Raw genomic sequence first — 8,526 nt, 5'->3', positions numbered from 1 at the left:
AAAAATAAAAGCTTTTTTTCTACAATCTAGGAAAGAGAAACACTTTTAGTTTTTTGGGTTTTGTTTGTTTGTTTGTTTTTCATACAATATACTATTCAGTGGAATCTGTCTGAAGGAAGTACTCAAGAGATTAACAAAACTCATTTGCCTTGAGAAAAGGTATTTAATTAAAGGTCAAACACATTTCTAGAAACCTGCACAAGAGTGAGCTTTAGAGTGATTAGGATGTAATCTATAGAAACATGATGGGTCAAACATGACACAACACAGGTTTACTTATGTAGATCTGGTCTGCACTTGAAAATGTCTGCACAAGAAAATATAAAGAATTGGCAAAGTCAAGTGTAACAGTTTTACACTAATACTTTAAGCACAAGTAGACCATGAAATCAATCCATTAAACATTCACCGTAGTGTTCTACATGTTTCATCACATCCTTTTTTTCCCAGCTACATTCCTCTTTTTCCTTTACATTAATTTTTTTCCTAATCTACTGATTCTGTCTTCTATTAGTTCTTTACTCTTTGTTCCCTTTTCACTCATTCTTGATATATTCCTACAATTCTCATGAGCTTACTGATTCTTATTTTCATTTCTGCAGTTCAGTTCACCTGTCTTGTATAATGCTTTCTATATGTTTCGAGATACCAGTCCATTTACAACAATTGTTATCTTCTTCCTTGTTTAGAACTGTTGACACAGACTTCCTCCCAGTTCCTTCTTGTCCCTCTCTGGAGAAGCTGAGGGAAAAAAACCAACTCTTACAGTGCAGAAATAACTACCCACTTTAGTGACTAGTATGAACATTCTAGCAGCTTTCCAAACACAGGTGTATGGTAGGATTTATATTATCTAAATTTAGCCTTAGAAAATGTTGGTGTCTAATTTAGGTTACTCAATACAGGCTGTTAAGACTACCTGATGGTAATTTGATTCAGTCCTGAGAGAACTGCATAGGTAATTTTCCTTTGACATGTATCTGCCTCTTTCCATTGGCTGTAGAAACCTAGATGACTAGCTTTGACAAAACCACAAGCATTGAATTAACCTCAACCAGCTTCAGACATTTGTATAGACTTTTATATAAATCTGCACATAATGACTAGAAAGAGACAGGGACTTTGGGACAGGCACTAACATCCAGATTTAGGTGAGATGAATTATCCTGTGGAGCTATGGAGTTTTTTCTGTGGTTATATGGCCCTGTAAGGGTTAGTGGGGACCCACAGTAGCAGAAGAAAATGCTGAAGAGAGAAATGATTAAAGTCTGTGCCTGCATGGTGGGTGTGGAAAGAAATGTGATGCTATGGGGAAGTACCATAGAAAGGCTATGCAGAAGGGGCAGAGCAGCAGCCTCAGACTCTTGCTGTGGGTGAAAGGGAACAGTCCACACATACATATATGGAGCTATGGGTTTGCTGTTAGTCCGGTTAATGTTTTAACTGTCTAATAGTCTAAACTGTCAGTATAGAAAAAACTCACTAATGATGCGGATAAAATACTCAAACGGGCCTCAAAAATGGTCCATAAAATGCTCCCTCTGGGCCTGAAGGTTGCCAGTGTCATTGTCCTCAAGGATGCTGGGCTTGGGACTGTGACCATAACTCCCTCAGCAGGGCCTCACAGACCTCACTGAGAAGAGCACTGTGCCCACAGAGGGTACAGCCCCCTTGGCCAGGGGTCCCGTTTGGGAGTCTGAGGGTGCATTTCTCCCCCACCATCTCCTTCAGGGGGGCCTACAGGGGAGGCAGAAGGTTCCCTCCTTGCCCTATGACACAAAGGGCTGTTGTTGCTCCAACCAGCTCCAACCAACCAAGGCCACCCTGGCACCCTGAGAGAGAGCAGCCCTATCCCGGTGGGGCCCTGCCACCGTGGGGAGGGGCAGAACAGAACTTTATTTCTTCTCAGCATGGTCTCTTGTGGTGGACTTCACACTTAGTCCTCAAACAAATACTTGGGCAATGAATGTAAAGAGAAAAGGTAATCTTTATTTTCTATCTCATGTTTTTCTAGAGCTATGAATGAATACATGGAGATACATACTTATGTGTGCATTTTTGTACCAGGTCATTAATATGATGATATAGATACTTGAATTTGAAGCAATTTCAACAGTGTCGTTTTGGGAGGGGAGCACAGGAATTGGATGTGACATTAGTGAGCCATTTCTTTACTCACCTTCAGTGATGTACTGTAATGTAATGTAACTGCTCCAGATTTGTATGGCACATGTCAAATAATAAATTAAATGTTTCTGCACCTATTAAAATGACAGAAATGTTAATCCATGGATAATGAGGTCTTGATCTTATTATTCCTTCCTAGCTAAAGCTCCCATTGCATTCAACAGAAAACTTTACCAAAGTAAATGAAGGATTAGGCCTTCAATTTTTGCTTTTCTTTTTTTAACCTATTAATGAAATAGCTACCAAGAAAAAAAAAATGCCAAGGTTTTAGAAGCATCCAAATTTGAGAAAGCCAAGATAATTCTTTTTTCTTATGAGCTGCATATTAATTGGTCTACTAATAATTCTTGTATTACTGCACAATCTTTATTCATTTTAAGTAATGCTGTCATTAAGCGGGGGGGTGGGGGGAGAGAAGATAAATTTGGCTTTTCATTATGTTTCCTAGTTGTAAAATGAAGTGTATTACTCATCTGTAGTCACTAAATTGTGTTGCATGTCATAAAAGTAGCCATCTATTCTAAAGTTACAGGAATCTTTTAAATATGTCACAGGGGACCATGTGCCCCGGTTTTGCTGGAACAGCTCTTTATATTTGATGTCCTAATACCCCAAGAACTTTTATTGGATTGTTGTAAAGTCCTACTTTTTATCCATCAAAATACACAGGTGCATTTTTTCCCTTTCCCTAAAGGGTTTTTCTTCAGTATCATCATATATCAAGTCTGAATGTCTCATAGCTGGAGTATGCCATAACCTGGCAGATGACAATCGTGTCATTTGAACATAATGCTTTTATAAACCATTCTAGCCATTGAAAAATCCTTAATCTGAACCCTCCGCTGTAGGTTATGGAGAAAAAAAAGATTGTGAGATGAGTGTTCTCTGACCTTCCTTTTCTCTGCCTTACAGTCCCTTGTGCAATAACGAGAAGCATCAGATGAAGGATACCTAAAAGTGATCTATGCTGGATGCTTTTCTTAGTTCCAATTCAGAGCAAGGTTGCTGCTTTTTTTTTTTTTTCTTTTTTTTCTTTTCCTTCATTTGGGCAAAATGGATCAAATCCCCGCCCCCCAAACATTCTCAGAGTATATTATCATTTGTTGTTTTGAAACAACGAGCACTTAATAGTGAGCTTAATTTATATTTCACAGTATAAGCTGCAAGTCTTGAATGTTGGAAGAGAGAAGATGAACTACCATATGTTAGCAGACCAGGGAAAACCCATTCATAGAGCTCTTTTGTTTATTTAAGCTGCTCTGTGCCAGCAGAGCTAGGACCTGCTATTTTGGAGAAAATCAGGTTGAAAAGATAAAGTTAATAACAAATAAAAGCATATGTGCTTGAGGTACTGCAATTACTACATAAATAAAAGTAATGAAACTTTGGGATGATAAGAGGAAGCCAAACAAAAAATGAAAGCAGCAGCTGAAATCTTGGTACAAGGTGAATCTCAATACAAAGAAATCCTGGTACAAAGAGAAGAGCTACAGCTGTAAGGTTGGAGTAAACTGAAGAATGAGAAATATTATTGAAATGAGATTCACCCAAATATGTTTAAAATGTTATGTTTACTTTAAGCTAAAAAACCCATAATACTCATAGTACAGATTTGCATTTATAATTATGGTGGGAAGTGATGGGATCCAGTCCAGGGATGACCGCCTGCGTTTCCAATATTATGTTGCACAAAGCATCTATTGGTGTGTTTTATAAGATGTCCTATACACTAACTGGTCTTGTGTTGTTCATTGGAAATGAAACTGATGAACATTTTTCTCGAAATCTAGCTGAACGGAAGTTTCAAATAATAGATTCTTTTCATATATATGGAAATGAAAAAGAAACATAATTTTAAATATTTTTTTTTGTTCTATTAAGTTTCACAGAAAGAGCTCATCTAAATTTAGACATCTGTGATGAAAACATCTGTGTAAGCTGGCTAGTTCTTTATTGACAGTGGGTGGATGGATACTTTATCACATAGTTCATGATGTTTTCAGATGTTTACTTCAGATTAGATCAACTGTGTCTTAGCACTGCATATTTCTCTCCATCTCTCCGTAAAGGATACTTAGGGTGGTTGTCTCAGAACAAGGTATCTACTCTATAGATACTTATTTTCATATCACCCACCATTGTAAATGTGTGCAAACTCAGAACCTGCTCAATAGCAAACAAGGAAGTTGTTGGCTTGTTTTTTTTTTTTATAGTGGGCAAGCACCCTTAGAAGATTACAGTACTGTTTTCTCAACAGTAAAAATCTCACACTGTTGAGAGAAGTCTTAGAAAAGAGGAATCTTTACTGAAGCTGTAAAAGACAAGAGCATAATTGAGACAATTCCAAAGAGGCCCGACCTCAGCCATTGAACAATGCTGAAATCACTCATTATATATATACAATCACAATTTTTATATATATATATATACTTGTGTAATAGAATATAATGATTCTTTGACACAAGTATAAAGTCTGAGCTAGTGGGTTTTGGTTTACACCTGCAGCAATATGGATGGTTTGTTTCATCCTCTAGTCACTTATCTCTATTCGCTCCTGCACTAAAGTAATTTGAGTGTAGCAGCAGACTGCTAATTGGCTGGAACCTGAAGGCTATTGTTCCCTCAGGAGCACTGACACCAGAATCAAAAGGACTTTTGCAGTTCCTTAACAGGGAATATGTTTCTTTCACAAGTCACCATTGGCCAAGTTAGTCAAAGAGGCCCAGCTCCAATAGAGGACCTGGTGCTGCAACACCCAGCAGTGCCTAAAATTTACTCAGAGAGTCCTAAGAATCTAATTCACAATGCTGATGTAAGCATCGAGCATTCAGAAAAGTAATGCTTGGGGCACTGTGATGTTTAAGCCAGACAACAGGAAATGCCATAAACAGCTGTTTTCTTGCATTGCTTTCTAGACTTTTATCTCCTGTTGCAACTAAACAATACTTTATGCTCCTAAATGCTTTGTTAGACCTAGACCACAGTACAAAACAGTAAAAAATATACCTTAGGTTAAAATGAGTAAGTAATTTCAATTTAAAAGCATATAAAACCAAGATGTGTTTATTAAACAAGGAGGGTTCATTGCCTGCGACTCAAGAACAAGCTTGTACAGAAATATCAAATAGAAAACTGTTTCTTATTTGTTATAATTTAGTTTCTTCTATTTTTCCAACATTTTGGTTTGTTTATATACAGAGTTATGGAACAGGTTAAATCAATAAGTGACAAATAATGAAATTATTTTTAATGTACCATTATTATTCAGAATTAATTGCCAGAAAATTATTTTTCTAAAAGCAAAAAACCTAGATTCTGTTAAAAATATTTTTTTCTAATAAAGTTCTTGTTACAGATCTGCACCAAAATAAGAACCAGGCTCAGGAGAAAGGAGGCGAACCAGACCTGTGAACAGGCAGTTTCAACTGTACTGAATAACAAGTTCTGCTAATGTTAAATCTGTATGTGTTAATTTGAAATACTTTCTAGAATTAGGACCTTGCAAAATGGGCTGAAAGGCAAAAGACAAAATAAATTAAAAAAAAAAGAAACAGTCCTGATTAGGTAAATGCTTTGGTAATACATTAATTTCTCCAGAAATCACTGTAATTATTCTCCTAATGTAAGATAAGCAAATGCTCAAATTTGATCAGAATTCTAACCTTTTTCTTGACATCTTTGTAGGAGTTTCTGTGTAGTATGCCTACATTCCTAAAGATATATAGAGAGTGATTTTTTAGAAGTCAGCTAATGTTTTCTTCTGACCAGAGAAAATTCTGATGGAAATATCTACCCAAAGTTCATCGTCTTAACATGGAAAAAAAAAAAATCCTGGAAAAAGGCCTCTTTCTTTCCAATTACTTGAAATTTCCTCTACTGATATATGTCTCAGAACCCAATCAGTTAAGTTGCAGCACTTTTAAACAATGTGATACAGAATTCTGAAAGAAATAAACAAACCAGAAAAAAAAAAGGTTAATATGAGTAGAAAATTGTAAGAAGTTCCATTTCATCTTCTGTGAAAGTTTTATATTTAAGGTATTCAGCAAACAAAAAGTAGAAGTATAATTTGGCTGTTGAGTAATCTCATCCATGCAATTTTCTCTTTTGACTTGGCATATGCTTTAATAATATTTAAGTTAGAAAATAAACTTTCTTTATCCAAATGCTTTTATCAATAATTACACCCTTACTATGCCGTGAAGGGTGTTCTTTCCTATGAGGCACAATATATGTTTCTAGGACTTAGTATCTCACTCTAAGTGAAAAGCATGTATTTCATATTACAGACAAAAGACTGTTCTTAAGCTTAAATTTGTTTTCATTATGTTGCTCTTATTTTTTCTGCATTAACTACGCAAGCTAAGTATTTATGTAAGGCTGTTGAGTTCTTCTGAATCAATACATTCTGTATTCTATGTGCAAATTTGAAAGCACAACAGATGTTGAAGAGTGATAAAGGTAATACTACAAAATAAATTATAAATTGGAATTTCTCCTGGTGGGAAATTGTCCCTTGGAGCTTTTACTGGGTTTCCACACATCCTTGACTGATGAACTTAAAATGAGTTTACCAGTGTACGTTATCACATAAAATTTAGGTCCCAGCTCTATATAGCAGAACAATAAATTATACCACATTATGGAAAAAAGTCTGTTAGAAGTATCACGGCATCAAAATTACTTGGGAGATACCTGAATGCCATGTCTGTACAGTGAAGGAAGGATGGACAATTGCTCCAGCTTTGGACTGGATGTCTTCTGACGTGCTCAGTGCTGCTTGTTTTACACTCCTCTGTTCCTATCCTTTAATCTCTGTTGACCTTACTTCTTTCTTAAAAAGAGAAAGAGAGCAACTCTACTTCTGAACTTTCACCTGTCAGGTGTGACAAATACATAGATGCAATAAAGAACTTAGTTCTCTGGATTTACCAATCCTCTAGTTTAAATGTAACAAATTATAATAAATTATCCTTCTCTCAAAATGTGTCCTTAATAATATTTTCAAGATGGAAAATGTTCCAAAACCTTGAAAATGACTTCTTCTAATGTCAAATTTAATAAAGCTGGTATGACTACCTTATGATAATTAAGTTAATTGTAGTACCTGAACTAATTAGTTCCAAGTTCCCTCCCTTTTTATGTATAAAACTTTCAGGATGTGTTTTTAAATGAAATAAAATAGACAGGGCTTAGCCTAATTTCCTATATTATATATTGTATTTTTTTGTTGTTTTTATCATAAATACATATATAGCCATTTAATAAAATAATGTGTTTTCCTTCCAAGGTTAGATGTGTGAACACAATAGTTTCTGAGTCTCCTTCCTGCTCTGTGTCCTGTATTTCTAAAATGTCTCTGGATAAATAAACAAAAGGTTTCTTCTTAAAAAAAAAACAAAAAAAAAAACCCAAAAACCACGACCACTGGAGTTCTAAATATTTCTGAACATATTCCATGTAAAAATAACTCTCTTATAATATGTGCATGAGAACAATTTTTTGTGCCATTTTTGCCAAATGTGTTTTGTTTTGTTGTTTTTTTTTTACATTTGTTGCTCTACACCATTACCTGTTTAGTGTGCTAGCCATATTATAAGTGGATGCCAGCAGCATAGAGAGTTAGGAAAGGAATCTCAAACAGTCTCAAGCCTTTATAATATTATTCAGCTTACTGTTTTTCAGTCTATCTTCTGTGAATTTACAAGGGTCTAATATACTAGCCCATGAAAGACAACTAGGAGAAAAAGATACAGTGGTATGGGTAAGGCAGTAGGAGACTATTTAAAGGCACCATATTCCAAACTGAAATTAGGGATTCTGTGATCCAAAAGCCTCTTAAAGATGAGAACAATGAATTAATCAACCAAAGAACAATGTGTTTAAATGCTGGAACAGAGAACATGATTAAAATTAAATAATTATTAGTAGGTGAACTCTTGAATACTTCTTAAAACTTTTTTTGCCTAGCCTGATAATATGATGGAAAATTCTAGATGTGGCATTTCTGTAAACATCTGTACCTCAAATATCACTTCTTAATGATATGCTTGTGGGTGTTGTCACTGCAAAAATAAGACAGAAACTTTTTTTTTTCCCTATGCATGATGTATATACAGCGTTGATAAAAATCTTATTTCTCTAATGAAAGAGCTTTAATATTACATTTTGATTGACTGCTCTCTATGTCTGTTTACAGTTGCTCAGAAATTAGTGTTTCAAAAATAGAAAATATCAATTCTCTGAATGCAGTTTAAGCATCAAATTATTTTGATAAAAACCAAGTTGTATCCCGGTTTTCACTCCTATCATGACTCCCACATATTTGCTGGAAAGTAA

General features: G+C 35.2%; 1 long non-coding RNA gene across 1 annotated transcript; it reads right to left on the bottom strand.

The window, feature by feature from the left end:
• Positions 1–255: 255 nt before the first annotated feature.
• LOC148055850 (uncharacterized) lies at positions 256–8,269 on the bottom strand. Its single transcript, XR_015704629.1, has 3 exons — positions 6,883–8,269; positions 2,180–2,261; positions 256–741 (listed from the first exon to the last, which is right to left on the bottom strand). It is a non-coding gene; the product is annotated as an uncharacterized LOC148055850 (long non-coding RNA).
• Between the last annotated feature and the right edge of the window lie 257 nt (positions 8,270–8,526).

This window comes from Nipponia nippon, unplaced genomic scaffold, assembly GCF_047370975.1.
Source record: "Nipponia nippon isolate SJK-2023a ecotype South Korea unplaced genomic scaffold, ASM4737097v1 scaffold_2, whole genome shotgun sequence".
Taxonomy (NCBI): domain Eukaryota; kingdom Metazoa; phylum Chordata; class Aves; order Pelecaniformes; family Threskiornithidae; genus Nipponia; species Nipponia nippon.
The sequence above is the reverse complement of the archived record's forward strand: the minus strand, read 5'-3'. Positions and strand labels throughout refer to the sequence as shown.